Source organism: Athene cunicularia (genome assembly GCF_003259725.1).
Source record: "Athene cunicularia isolate RWA chromosome 13 unlocalized genomic scaffold, athCun1 chr13_part1, whole genome shotgun sequence".
NCBI classification, from domain to species: domain Eukaryota; kingdom Metazoa; phylum Chordata; class Aves; order Strigiformes; family Strigidae; genus Athene; species Athene cunicularia.
In genome coordinates this window covers 737,503-749,064 of record NW_020799117.1, presented here as the reverse complement: position 1 = coordinate 749,064, position 11,562 = coordinate 737,503, and the positions used below count along the sequence as shown (strand labels likewise).

General features: G+C 48.9%; 1 long non-coding RNA gene across 1 annotated transcript in view; it reads right to left on the bottom strand.

The window, feature by feature from the left end:
- Positions 1-5,367, bottom strand: part of LOC113485412 — a 17,653-nt gene extending 12,286 nt beyond the window's left edge. The window contains exon 1 of the long non-coding RNA XR_003399415.1: positions 5,235-5,367. This is a non-coding gene — a long non-coding RNA (uncharacterized LOC113485412). The remainder of the gene's footprint in view (positions 1-5,234) is intronic.
- Positions 5,368-11,562: the final 6,195 nt, after the last annotated feature.

Below are 11,562 nucleotides of genomic sequence, written 5' to 3'. Positions count from 1 at the left end.
GGGGCGGGCAGCCGCCAGCCCCGCTGCGCTCAGGGGGCACGGCACCAGCTCCCTGCCCTCCCAGTGGTGCCCCCGGGTGTGCTCCGCATTTTAAATTTAAATAAACGAACAAATAGATGTTCACCGAGCTGCTAACGGTTATTCAAACAGCGGCTGAGTGGCACTTCTTCAGCTATTTAGCCACTTGCTGCCTGTGCCGAAGAAGTTATTGAGTAACTGACTTCTGTGCCGTGATGCATCTTGATGTTGATGCTTTATCATTTCCTGGCAGTCACAACTGTTTTCTGCTTTTCTTGACATTGCTACTTTTTCTTGAAAACTCCAACAGTCATTTTGTTTCATTGCTATTTGTCTCTAGCACAGTCTTCTGCAATGCTGGAGTTTATGAGCTGGAATTAATGGCGAGCGTGGCTCTTGGCTAGGCCTGCTTAGCATACCCATGAAACCCATAGTCATTTTTCTGTAGAACAGAAATTGCTCTGTCCTAAGCCTTGCCCCCAGTCAAGTGTCTATTAGTGTGTAGTACAGGTACAAACGTCTTCATTTGCTTCGCTCTCGCTTCCCCTACATAAAGGCTTAGTAGAGGTGGATGCACAACAAACTCTTTTAATGTCTCAAGTTAAAAAGCAACAACCAGATCTTTTACTATCTGTATGGGTGGATTCATCTAGACTGATTTTTTTCTTTCATGGGGATGACTGAATTGGGTCCCAAATGGAAGGAAGAAAGAAAGGACCAAGGCACTGGGGTGATACCTCAATGCAGAAGCAAGACAAATCAGGTTTTGGGGTGGTTCTTTGTGAATGAGCAAAGTAACCCGAAGCCCAGCGAGAGCTGTGCACAGAGTCCATAACCCCCAGGACACGCGCTCCTAATCCGATCCCCCGTCATAAAGGGGTCTTCAAGGGTAAACAAAGCAGGGATGGTAGAACAGGGAATTGCCTGTTCCTCCCAGTCCTCCAGGTCATCTTTCCCAGTCTGAGAACACATAGGGTCGTCATCACTAAACCAAAAAAGCGTATAGGACAAATAGGATCGTTTCCTGTAGGACAAACCTTCTCCATCACATTTTTTTCCCCGGCCTTGTTTTCATTAGTATGATCTCAGAACAGAAGCAGTAAGACTTAAATTCATGAGTTAATTTCTGCTCTGGGCTGGAGGAAAGGGCGGCCCTGGGCCAGTTGCTCACTCACTGCACACCCAGAAGGTGGTCAGATATCACAGGGAGGAGTGTGCCATAACCCCCTAAAGAACGTAGGGTAAACAGGCATCTCTGCTGCGACAATTAGCAGGTGCACTGCTCATTAAAGCCTGAGTAAAGATGATACAGTAAACAAATGCTTATCTGCAAAATCCAGGTCCTTAATAGCGATAACGACCTTTAGTGCAGTGTTTTGCGATAGCTACCGACCAGTTGGAAGAATAATCCTCATTCAGTTTCTATTAATTGCTGTAAAATTTCTTGTTAACCGTTATTGCTTCAACAACATATGCAAAGCTACTCAGAGCTGCGTTTGCTGTGTGCAGAGCTCAGTTGTAACTAATCTGCGTGCATCCCTTATTTTCACACAGACAAAGGAGAGGGAGGGGTAGTGCTCATCAGCACAGTTCGTACGTGTGGAGTGTTTGCCAGTTGGTGTCACCTCCCAGTAATTCTCAAGGCTGCTCCAATAAAACAGCAACACTTACTGCACAAGAAAGCTTTGCTTCCTGGTGTGATATTGCTAATTCAAGAGGAAAACAGAGAGAGGAAGACATCAAACATGTGAAAACAAAGGCCATGTCATTATTCCGCAGCATAAACCGTCCCCAGCCAGCACCGTGTACATTCCCCGTTCCGGTAAATGGATTATCTGAACACGCTCCAGCGTTACACAGCCTGTGCTCCATTAGTCCCATACGGTAAATGGGTAACTATGCCCTGGTACCTGGTAAGGCATTTGCACAGCCTAACCAGTCCTCCGAGTTCTTCAGAAATGGCTTTCACCTTAACAGGCTTCAGTGTGCCTCAACGCCCTGCGTGCCACACGGTAACTCACTGCTCCGTCACCCAGTTGTGCTGTTTGAGGATAATTAATGTCCCTGGACAAAGGCAAAATAAAACAAATGCATAATGCTAGATCTGGGGTTTTTTGGGAGATGTGACCAAACAAGCTCCCAAACTCCCCTTCTCTTTGTGTTTCTCCCTTGTATTGTTCACTGGTTTACTACCAAGGCCACCTCAGATTTTACTTCAGCATCAATATTAATTCAAGTATCCTTTATATTGTGAGCAAAATGAGAAAAATATCTCAAGGCTGTTACAAATCCTAGTCTTCCTAGCAGAACTGTCTGGCTTTTAGAATAATCACACGGCCATTATTCGTATATTAACTGGTGCTTTACAAAATAAATACAAACACACAGTCCTCACATAAAAGGATTTCCACTGGACTCGGCTCTCTCTGTGCTTTCAGCTGGGTGTCACACCAAGCTGGTTAGCCAGGAGGTTTCACTTTTTCCTGACCCCTTCTCAGTTCTGCTTTGTTGCCCTCAGCTCTCTCTCGGCGAGGAGCCCACGGACTGTCTCTGCCCGCGAGCTACAGGCGCCCCTGCACCCCTGAGCTCAACGTGGAGGAATTCAAGCCACGTGCTCCCCTGCTTTGTGGGTCACCAACAGCATTAGCAGCCAAGGTTGGCACAGAGCTCTGGAGATCATCTAGCCTAACCCCTCCCCGGGCAACTCATTCAAGTGTTCGACCACCCTCACAATAAAAACAGGTCTGTCGTGTTCAGACCGAGCAAGCACCTCCCCGACCAGCGGGCAGCACCATCCCTCCCGCGGCGCAGGGTGCTGCGACTTCTGTGCAGCAAGAGCACGCTGCTGGCTCAGTCAACCTGGTGTCCACAGGACGCCCAGGTCTTTCTGCAACGCTGCTTTCCAGCTGCTCGGCCCCCAGCACGTGCCGGTGCACTGGGCAGTTCCTCCCCAGATGCGGAACTCAACATTTCACTTCGCCAGATTCACAAAGTCCCCGTCTGCCCGTTTCTCCAGCCTGTCTGCGTCCCCCTCGAAGAGCAGCCCAGCCACCTCGTCCACCAGCTACTCCCCCAGTTACCCACAGGCTCTCGGAGGGCACGTTCTGTCCCATCATCCAGGTCACTAATCAAGATGCAGATCAGCATCGGCTCCAGGGCGACCTCACAACCTGCCGGCGGCAGAGCAGACAGCACAAGGCAGGGTGAGCACAATGCTCAGGGCACCGGGCTACTGAAAGCTGAACTCCAGCAGCCCCATGAACACTGCAGGTGGTAGCAGATGCTCTTCGGGACGCGGCCCTAAGAAAACTGACATTTCTGCCTAAACTTCCTCTGTAGCTTCAGCTACCTGGAGCTTTTTCCACTGCGAGGAGCTGTAAAACACTGTTCTACTGCGAAGGTTTTCATTTGGCTGTATGGAAGTTAACCATTGATAACTGGAAGGACAATTAGCTGCTGTGCACACGCCCATTGCTGCAGCCATCTCCGGCCACCGACAAGGCGCAGAGAACAGTACGTGGAAGTACGCAGACCAAAGCAAGTCATCAGTCACTAACATAAACACCACAAAGTACTCTCTTCCCAAGCTGTACGCAAGGATTAGGAGTTTGTCTTGCTTTGAATGAAGGATCTGGATCAAGCTCCAATGTCAAAAAACTAACATTGACAGTGGAGAAACCCGACTTGCAGCTTTGTAGCTACAATCTCTGATGTTTATTAAGCTTATATTTAAAAAGCATTCAAAACCCTCCAGCCTGTGCTGCATTAGTGCTCACAGTGCCGACCTGCCTAATGCATTTATTTGGTGCTTTCGCTGTCACAGGAGCAACTTCTTCACATTCCCTCTGTTTCTCTTTCTCTTCTCTCCTAATTGTAGCCTTTTCAATCTGTTATCCGTGGGCTCACTTCAGTACTCAAGGGCTTATAAAGAGAATAACTGAGAGCTTGTTGTCATTTACTGTGTTTATAGATTGAGAAATTGGAAAAAGAGGAACGGCAATTTCTCCCTTTGTAATGCTTACTCAAGAGAAAAGGGTTGAGAAAAGGTCAAGAAGGAAACTGCTCAGGAACTGAATAACCCAAATACAACCTCATGTTCCTGAAAGTGATGCTAGGCTGAGCACCGAGGTCAAGGAAAGAGCAGAAGCAGCTTCTGAAATACAGTCTGAAGAAAGGCAGAGACCCCGTTAGAGCGTGTCTGGGTTGTGTTTGGGGAGCAGGACTCCGAGGGGGGCGGCACCGCCAGGCTGCTGACTGCCACCTGCCTCATGGAGCCATCAGTTACACAGCACTCGCTTACGGGAAAAAAATAAATCTGAACTCCAGGAGAACCATCAGTATGATATGGAGGATGCTTACTTACTAACCAGTGGAGCGGTATGCGAGACGGGTGGAGTGCTGGGGACCCCCCTGTACTGGCACAGGGAGCAGGCTCACCAGCCGCTGCTCCGCTCAGGAGCCCGATGCCAGTGATCCGTGGCGGCGCCCGAGCAGCTCGCACAGCGCGTCAACACAGAGGCGCTGCACACAGGAACCACGGTGGTTTAACCCCACGCTGCCTCCTGGCAATCCCTTCTCCACAGATGGCTGCGGCAGCAGCACCGATGCCACCACAACTATTAAACCCAGCGTAAGGCAACAGGCAGCCTCGGTCACAGCGTAGCCAGACCAACCTAACCAACCCCCTGCACGCACATGCCATCAGCAGAGGATGCTTTCCTACCCCAGAGTGACAAGCCAAGTGTTAATAAAGCCCTAATAAAGCATGAAAAAAATGCAAACTTCTCCAGAGAGCTACAGAACCCCTCCTCACCACCGCCAAAGGCACGGCAGCGCCCAGAGCAGCGCAGAAACGCTGCAGCGGCTGGCTTTATCTTGGCTAATTAACTACAGCTCCTATTCAGATCCTGCCCAGCTATCTCCTACAACACACAAATATCCTCCAGAACAAGATTTCTGGATTATTGAACTGGACCAGTTATATCTTTCAGCATCACACACCGCATTAACTGCTCACTTCTCCTAAGTGGTTCCTGCAGCTCCGCCGTGGCTGGCTGCGGGCACTTCCAGTGGAGGCTGCCGAAGAGCTCACCATCGGTTCTCTGGCCTTTCTTTTCGGCTGTTTTGGATGTGCAAGCATCACCCAGCCTAGAGATAAACTTTTATAGCTGCAATCACACCTGCTGAGAAGATAACCAGCCTCAGTGCAATCCTACCTGCTTATCTTCTTGGCAGTCGCCTGTCCAGCTCCACCCCCAGCGCTGCCCAGGCGCTGGACGCAGACCGGGGAGCAGACAGAGGAAGTTTGGTTACTTCAAACCGTTTCAAGGGTAGTTCTCTGCTTAATAGGTTCATTCTGGATAAAAGAGATTAGAGAGTGATCACAGGCAGCTCTGCCGGCAGATTGAGATGATGATCAGCAGCTGGGGATGGGCAGAAAACTCACCCCCAGCACAGCTGTAACCAGAGAGGATTGTGGCCATGGTATAAATTGTACAGTATTCTCTATTTGCGGGTTTTATGGCATGTTTCATAACAGATGGATTAGAGACAGCCTTATTTGTGTACAAATTTGAGCATTCATATACAAATACAGCTCCTGGTACAAAGAAAACTACTCCCAAAACACTTGCGTGAAAAACAACTTTAAAAAAAAAAAAAAAACAAGCCCTGGGAAATGTTTGCAAACACAACTAGCAAAGGGACAAACATGACTGCATCGGCAAGCAGTTGGGATGCAAAGTACTTCTCCGGGCTTGTTTCGCAGTGCTCAGCTGGTTCTGCTGCCTTCCGTTGGAAGGAACTGAGGGGAGGGCACCCGGGGGTCAAACTGGGAGTAAACCAGCTGGAGTATCTGATCCGTCACAGGAGGCTACGCGCGGCCCCGGGGCAGGCTGTGGCCTTGCTAGACAATAAATCCGTGTTGGCTAAATTGTTCCCGTGCAATCACCTGTGTGAACAAAAAGAAAGGGGCGTGACTCAAGAAAACCTTCAACTCCATGAGCTATTATTAGCACTTAATCACGGGGACATTGCAGATTGCAAAAGCCAAATCATTAGCAAGCCAATATTTCATTAAATATTAATTATTTATTATTTCCCTCACTGTTGGTCATCTGAAAAAAAACCACAAAGACAAAATCAGCACTACAAATTCTCTTCCGGTACCCTGACGTGACCCGAGAAGGTTTGGTTCCTGGCTGTCGGTCCCTCTCTCGTCAGGACACCGAGGTTTTGGAAAGCCTGACTTAGCAAGTGTCCGCAATAAATGAGTGAACCTCAGCGGGGAAGAAACCCCTGCACAGCTTGTACAGGGAGATACAGCTGCAAAGGGCCATTATTTCGTTTTGCTGGTTGCAGAATTGTTTATATTCTTTTTCAATAAATCTTAAAACCCAAGCAGGCTGGTATGGCTCGTCATTAAGATTTCTCATTAATCATAACTGGGGGGTCCAGACTCCAGAAGCTGCAGTGTGGGTACTGGAGTGCTGAATTGCTTTAAAGCTCCCAGAGTAAAACCTAAGGAATATCTTTTCCCAGAACTCCGAAGAAGCGCGGCAGGCACACAGCAGAAGCTGGAAAGCGAAGCCCCCTAGCCCATCGGAGTCTGCCACCTGCGCTGGGGGGAAGCCGTGTTTCCTCTAGCGCCGGGGAAGCGATGGAGAGGACGGACGTGTCTGAAATCCCACCCTGGAGAAGGCGGCGGGGTGCAGGGCCGGGGCCACGTCCCCCCAAGCCCTGCGACAGCCATGATGCCCGGGGGGGCCGGGGCCGGCAGCAGCTCTCGGGGACGGAGCCTCAGCGCGGGGTTGCGGCATTTGCTGGGGCTCTGGCTGGGAACCACAGGCTCCCGCCTTCCTCCGGCTGTGTGTGGAGCCTCATCCTCTCCTGCAAGCTGCTTCGAATTATTTTTACCAGAATTGTGCTGGTTGATTGCTAGTCCAGAGGACAGCTCTTTTATTTTCCTTTCTTTAATTGGCAATGTGAGTGAGCCTAAGAATACCTTCACTGCTTGGAAACAGAGTGGTTTTGAGCTTGTCTGTCATCTCCTCCCATCTTAGCTTTCAATGAGGCATTACTAGCCTCTGGAGAGGTGCTGGCAGCTATCTCTCTTCCTCCCAAGTGACTCTAAGTGATTAGAGACACTACAGCATTCAGGCATTCATCAGGTGGCCATTGATGGCTGGGAAGTTATTGCAAGAAAATAAAAAAAAAAAAATCACAACAAAAGGGCTTCATGGTAGAGAAAAGACCTGATTCTCTGGAGAATCACTTATTGGAAAGGTTAATATAGACAACGGGAGGTGGTGCCACCCCCGGAGAAGCACCTGGCTGGGTCTGTGTGAGCACCACGGGCGGGCCTCAGGAAGCTCCGTCCTTGCTGCCTGTAAGAGCAGAAGACACGGGAATTACACCTTTTGGATAAAAGTGGTCGGAAATAGTGTAGCAGAAAATTCTGCTTGCTGCTCTCTGTAACTGCAGAAGTTTGCCTGTATGGAAATTTCTCCTCCTGTACTCACTAATAAAGCTTTATCCCTTTGTCACAGAAAAAGTCACGTCTGGAGCTCTGATCGTACTTACCATCAAAAAAAGGAAAGAAAGGCTTGAAATATGGCTGCTGGCATCCGGCCAGCATAGGCCCACTTTGCAGAGATATAAATCTTCCAAAATAACAATTTTGATTTGGCACGGCATCGTAGGATTGAAACACCTCTTCTGAAGCCCACAGCAATCATCCTGACTCACCCGTTGTCTTGGGTTTCACGCTGACATTTGGTGACTCAACCCCTCCCTGCGAAAAGCAGGGGTTTTCACGTACTACGAGAAGTGTCGTACAGCAGTTTCATCTGGCAGCGTAGGGAAGAAGAGGCGGATTTTACACACAGCCTTGGAAAAAAAGAAAAAAAAGGAGGAGGTTGGAGTCAGCTAAAATGTTAACATGACAGTTCTCCTTCTGTTCCCTGCTTGGAGAAAGCCCGAGCCGTGGATTGCCGGGGATAATGTCACGTTGCAGATCGGTTTGCTACTACGACCACGCGGCAGGGATCGGGGGGAGGCAGCGGTGCCAGGGCCCGGGCTCGGCGGGGCAGGGCAGCGCCTGGGCCAGGGGCAGCATCTCCGACCACGGGCGGGTGGCCGGGCCCTGCGCCTCGCCAGCAGCCTCCTTCCTGGGAGAAAACTGGGATTTCGTAGCGGGTCAAGTCCCCCCTTGCTGCCACCCCCGCGGGGCTGCGCAGGACCCCGGCAAACCCCTAATGTGACCTGTGGTGGGAACACCCAAAGCCAAACGAAGCCAAGATCCGCCTCAAAGCCACGTCCAGAAACAAATACATGGCCACTTTCCTATCGGCTGCTCAAGCTGGATGTTCTATAAACGTTTTCTTGTCCCGAGGATGGTGATTTTCCCTCTCCAGCACGTGCTGTGGGGCTCCAATGCCCTGGTAAAACGCTTCCTGGTCGGAAAGCTGCGTGAGCACTGCCAAGGAAGTCACAAGGCATTCCAGATAATTATGCTTTAGCAGAGTTTAACCAAAGAAGCCGTGGACTGTACGAGCACCAGAGGCATCCTGCAGATGTATTGATTTCCACTGTGAAAGCCACATCTGTGTGTGTAGCATGTAGAGAAATAAAAAAGGGATTGTGGGTCCTGGCTGGAAGATGGTTGGGATAAGCTTGAAAAATCAATGTACAAATAGGCTACTTTATTTTTCAAAAAAAAAAAAAAAAAAAAAGTAAAGAATAGCTTTCACGCTTCTACCACCTAGGCTTTATTCCCTTCAGAAGAAACCTATGTTTTTGTTTGAAGTATGTTTCTCGGGTTGGTAACTAGAGATACACCCCGCGTGATCAGGGAGGTTCAGCCATTTCAGCCTCTGAAGCTGAAGTACTTCGGCAATCTGTTAATATTCTTCACAGCAGCAGCTCAGAGGGTAACCCGGACTGCCGGTGTAAATTAGCGCATTTACGCATTTCACGTTTTATACAAGGCGTAATTCAGGGGTAAGATCGTGTAGATCCTACAACCAATCCCTCTTCTTCTGTCAAACTGCATTTACTCTGGGATACAGGAACTCGGCTGCGTTTACAGCGCGCGTGATGGTGTGTTCCTGTGCGTTAACACACCCGCAACGTGATAATCCTCAAACCAGCTCTGTGTGTGGTCCGAGTACTGCACCCGAAGTCTGATGTATTTTATCAAAGCCACACGTGGCCTCCCTAGGAGGGTTGTGAGGGGCACGCCCGCAGGGTGTGCTCTGTGACCCGCGCCGCTCCAGCATGCTGCGCCCGCGGCTGCCTGGGACGGGACTGCCCCTCCTTCCAGGGCAATTTTCACTAAAGCACTGTGGTGGATAAGCAGAAATACTGTTCACAAGATTGTGAGCGGGACGTGACTGGCTCTAGGCAGCAGGAAACTTCCCGGAGCAGGCAGCCCCCGAGCAGCAGGACATCCTCCTGCCAATTCGAGGTGACCCCTGGAAAAAAACAGTAACAAAAGGCATCCTTTCTCGCTTGGGTTTTCTTATTTTCTACATGGATTACGTTTCCAGTTTTATGGGCGGTTCCAGATCCGTCCAGGTAAGGCAAGGGCGCTACAGCCACTCCCCTACCCCGTCCTCCTGAGCCAGGACCTGCTGCCCCACACCTCTCCAGTCAAACACGGGACTCTCAAATTGCCAGTGGGCTGAAAATCTGTAACTAAGGAGCAACCAGCTCCCCTTGCCTGGGACAGGGACCAAAATGCTCTGAACCGGGGCATTTTGCGTGTGGTTTTTTTCTTACTTCCATTGCACTTAAAACCACCGACTTCCCATGGCAATGCTATTCATCACCTGGACTTTATGTAGCTGGGTGGAGCTTACACAATACCACAGCTATTTTTAAAAAATAGGAAAAATACAGATATATCACACTGAAATCATCTCCGTTGGTTTATTAATTTCCCCTGCAGCAGATCACAGGCAGAGGCTTGGCGGGGGCTGAAGGGCCAGAGCCCGGCTCTGCCTGGGCGGGGTGGACACAAACCAGTTTCTGCTCTGAGGAACTTACAATAGCGCCAGCAAAGAGACTGCAATGTAATTTATTCCTCCCTCAGAAGGCTGCTTTATTATGGTGGAAACACGTATGAGAACAAAGCTGTTTCAACTACATTTTCAACTGGAATTTTTTTCTCAGCCGCTAGATGAAAGTATTGATCAAAACGGGGGAGACTTTTAGAGGAGCTAAGCTGTACAGTCTGCTGTGCCCGGCTTGCCCGAGAGGTGAGAGCACAGGCTTCCCACCACAGACCTGAACGTCCTCCCTACCGGGGAATAAACCCTTTCTGAGGCCGCCTCTCCCCCTCCCCTCTTTTCAAATACTTGAAAATTCTTTAGTTTTGCACAGTGAGTGGGGAAAGAAATGAAAGCTCGAGGTCTTCAGCAGATGGCTCAGCAGCTTCCCACCTCTCCGAACTGTAACCTGAACAGACAAACGCACACTCGGGTTTCCATAACTCTAATTTTCAAAGAAAACGTTTTCACAGCGATCCCTTTTTCCGAGTAACAGAGCAGCTCCCGAGCGCCGCAGCACTGCGCCCGCGCGCCCAGCTGTGCTATTCACGGGCGCGCTCCTGGAAACAGCTGATTGCCTCCAGCAGCTGCCTAACAAATAGGCTGAAAAATCTTCCTTCCACGGGGCAAGACAGACCCGAACCAACGTTTTATTAAAAGAAACGACTGATATTTAGGTATTTGGCATATCCATTAAGCAACCTGAAAGGTCACCTTTTTAAATGTTTGCGAACAAAACGCAGGAAGAAAAATCTCCCTGCACTCTACCTCGCATACCAATAAGAAGAAATTTAAACAATAGTAGTCTTTCATTTAAAAAGAACAAACAGAAAGATTTGTGCTTCTCTTATCTCTAATCCTTACTTCTCCCTCCAGAGATTCGGTCCAATTAGTTATTTCACATCAGTCATGGTTTGTGCTGCTCATCTCCTCCTGTAGCAGCTCTCTGCAGCCCCGTGTCTGTGTCAAAGGAAATAAAATACAAGTATCACTAGCGCCTGTACCTTAGCAAGGACAGCAGGCTGACTGCTGAGGAAGATCAAGAGTTACTTTTTATTTTTCCAAACAGCCTGCACATAGGGAGAGCTATTTCTGTAATTGCAGGTGTAAATCTGCCCAGAGGCTGATCTCCATTTGGCCGAAAGAGCTGGAGTCAGTGCAAATCTCCAGCCATTTTTCAACTGTGGACTTTTCTGATGCTATAGCTTATGGGGATGTTTTTCTTATTTTAACATTTGATGACTTTTCAAATGTTGAAGGAATGTGAGATGTATATCATCATTTTGTATGTAGAGTGGGAGAGGTTACAATGAGGCTTGTAAAATTATGAATGGCAGCTGAAGGGTGAATAGGAAAAAACTAATCTTCCCATAATACAGGAATAAGGAACATCAAATTAAATTATCTAGCAGCAGTTCTGAAACAAACAAAAAGAAGCACATGTAATTGTATTTTGGAACTCATTGCCATAGAGTGCTTTGAAAAAAACATAAAA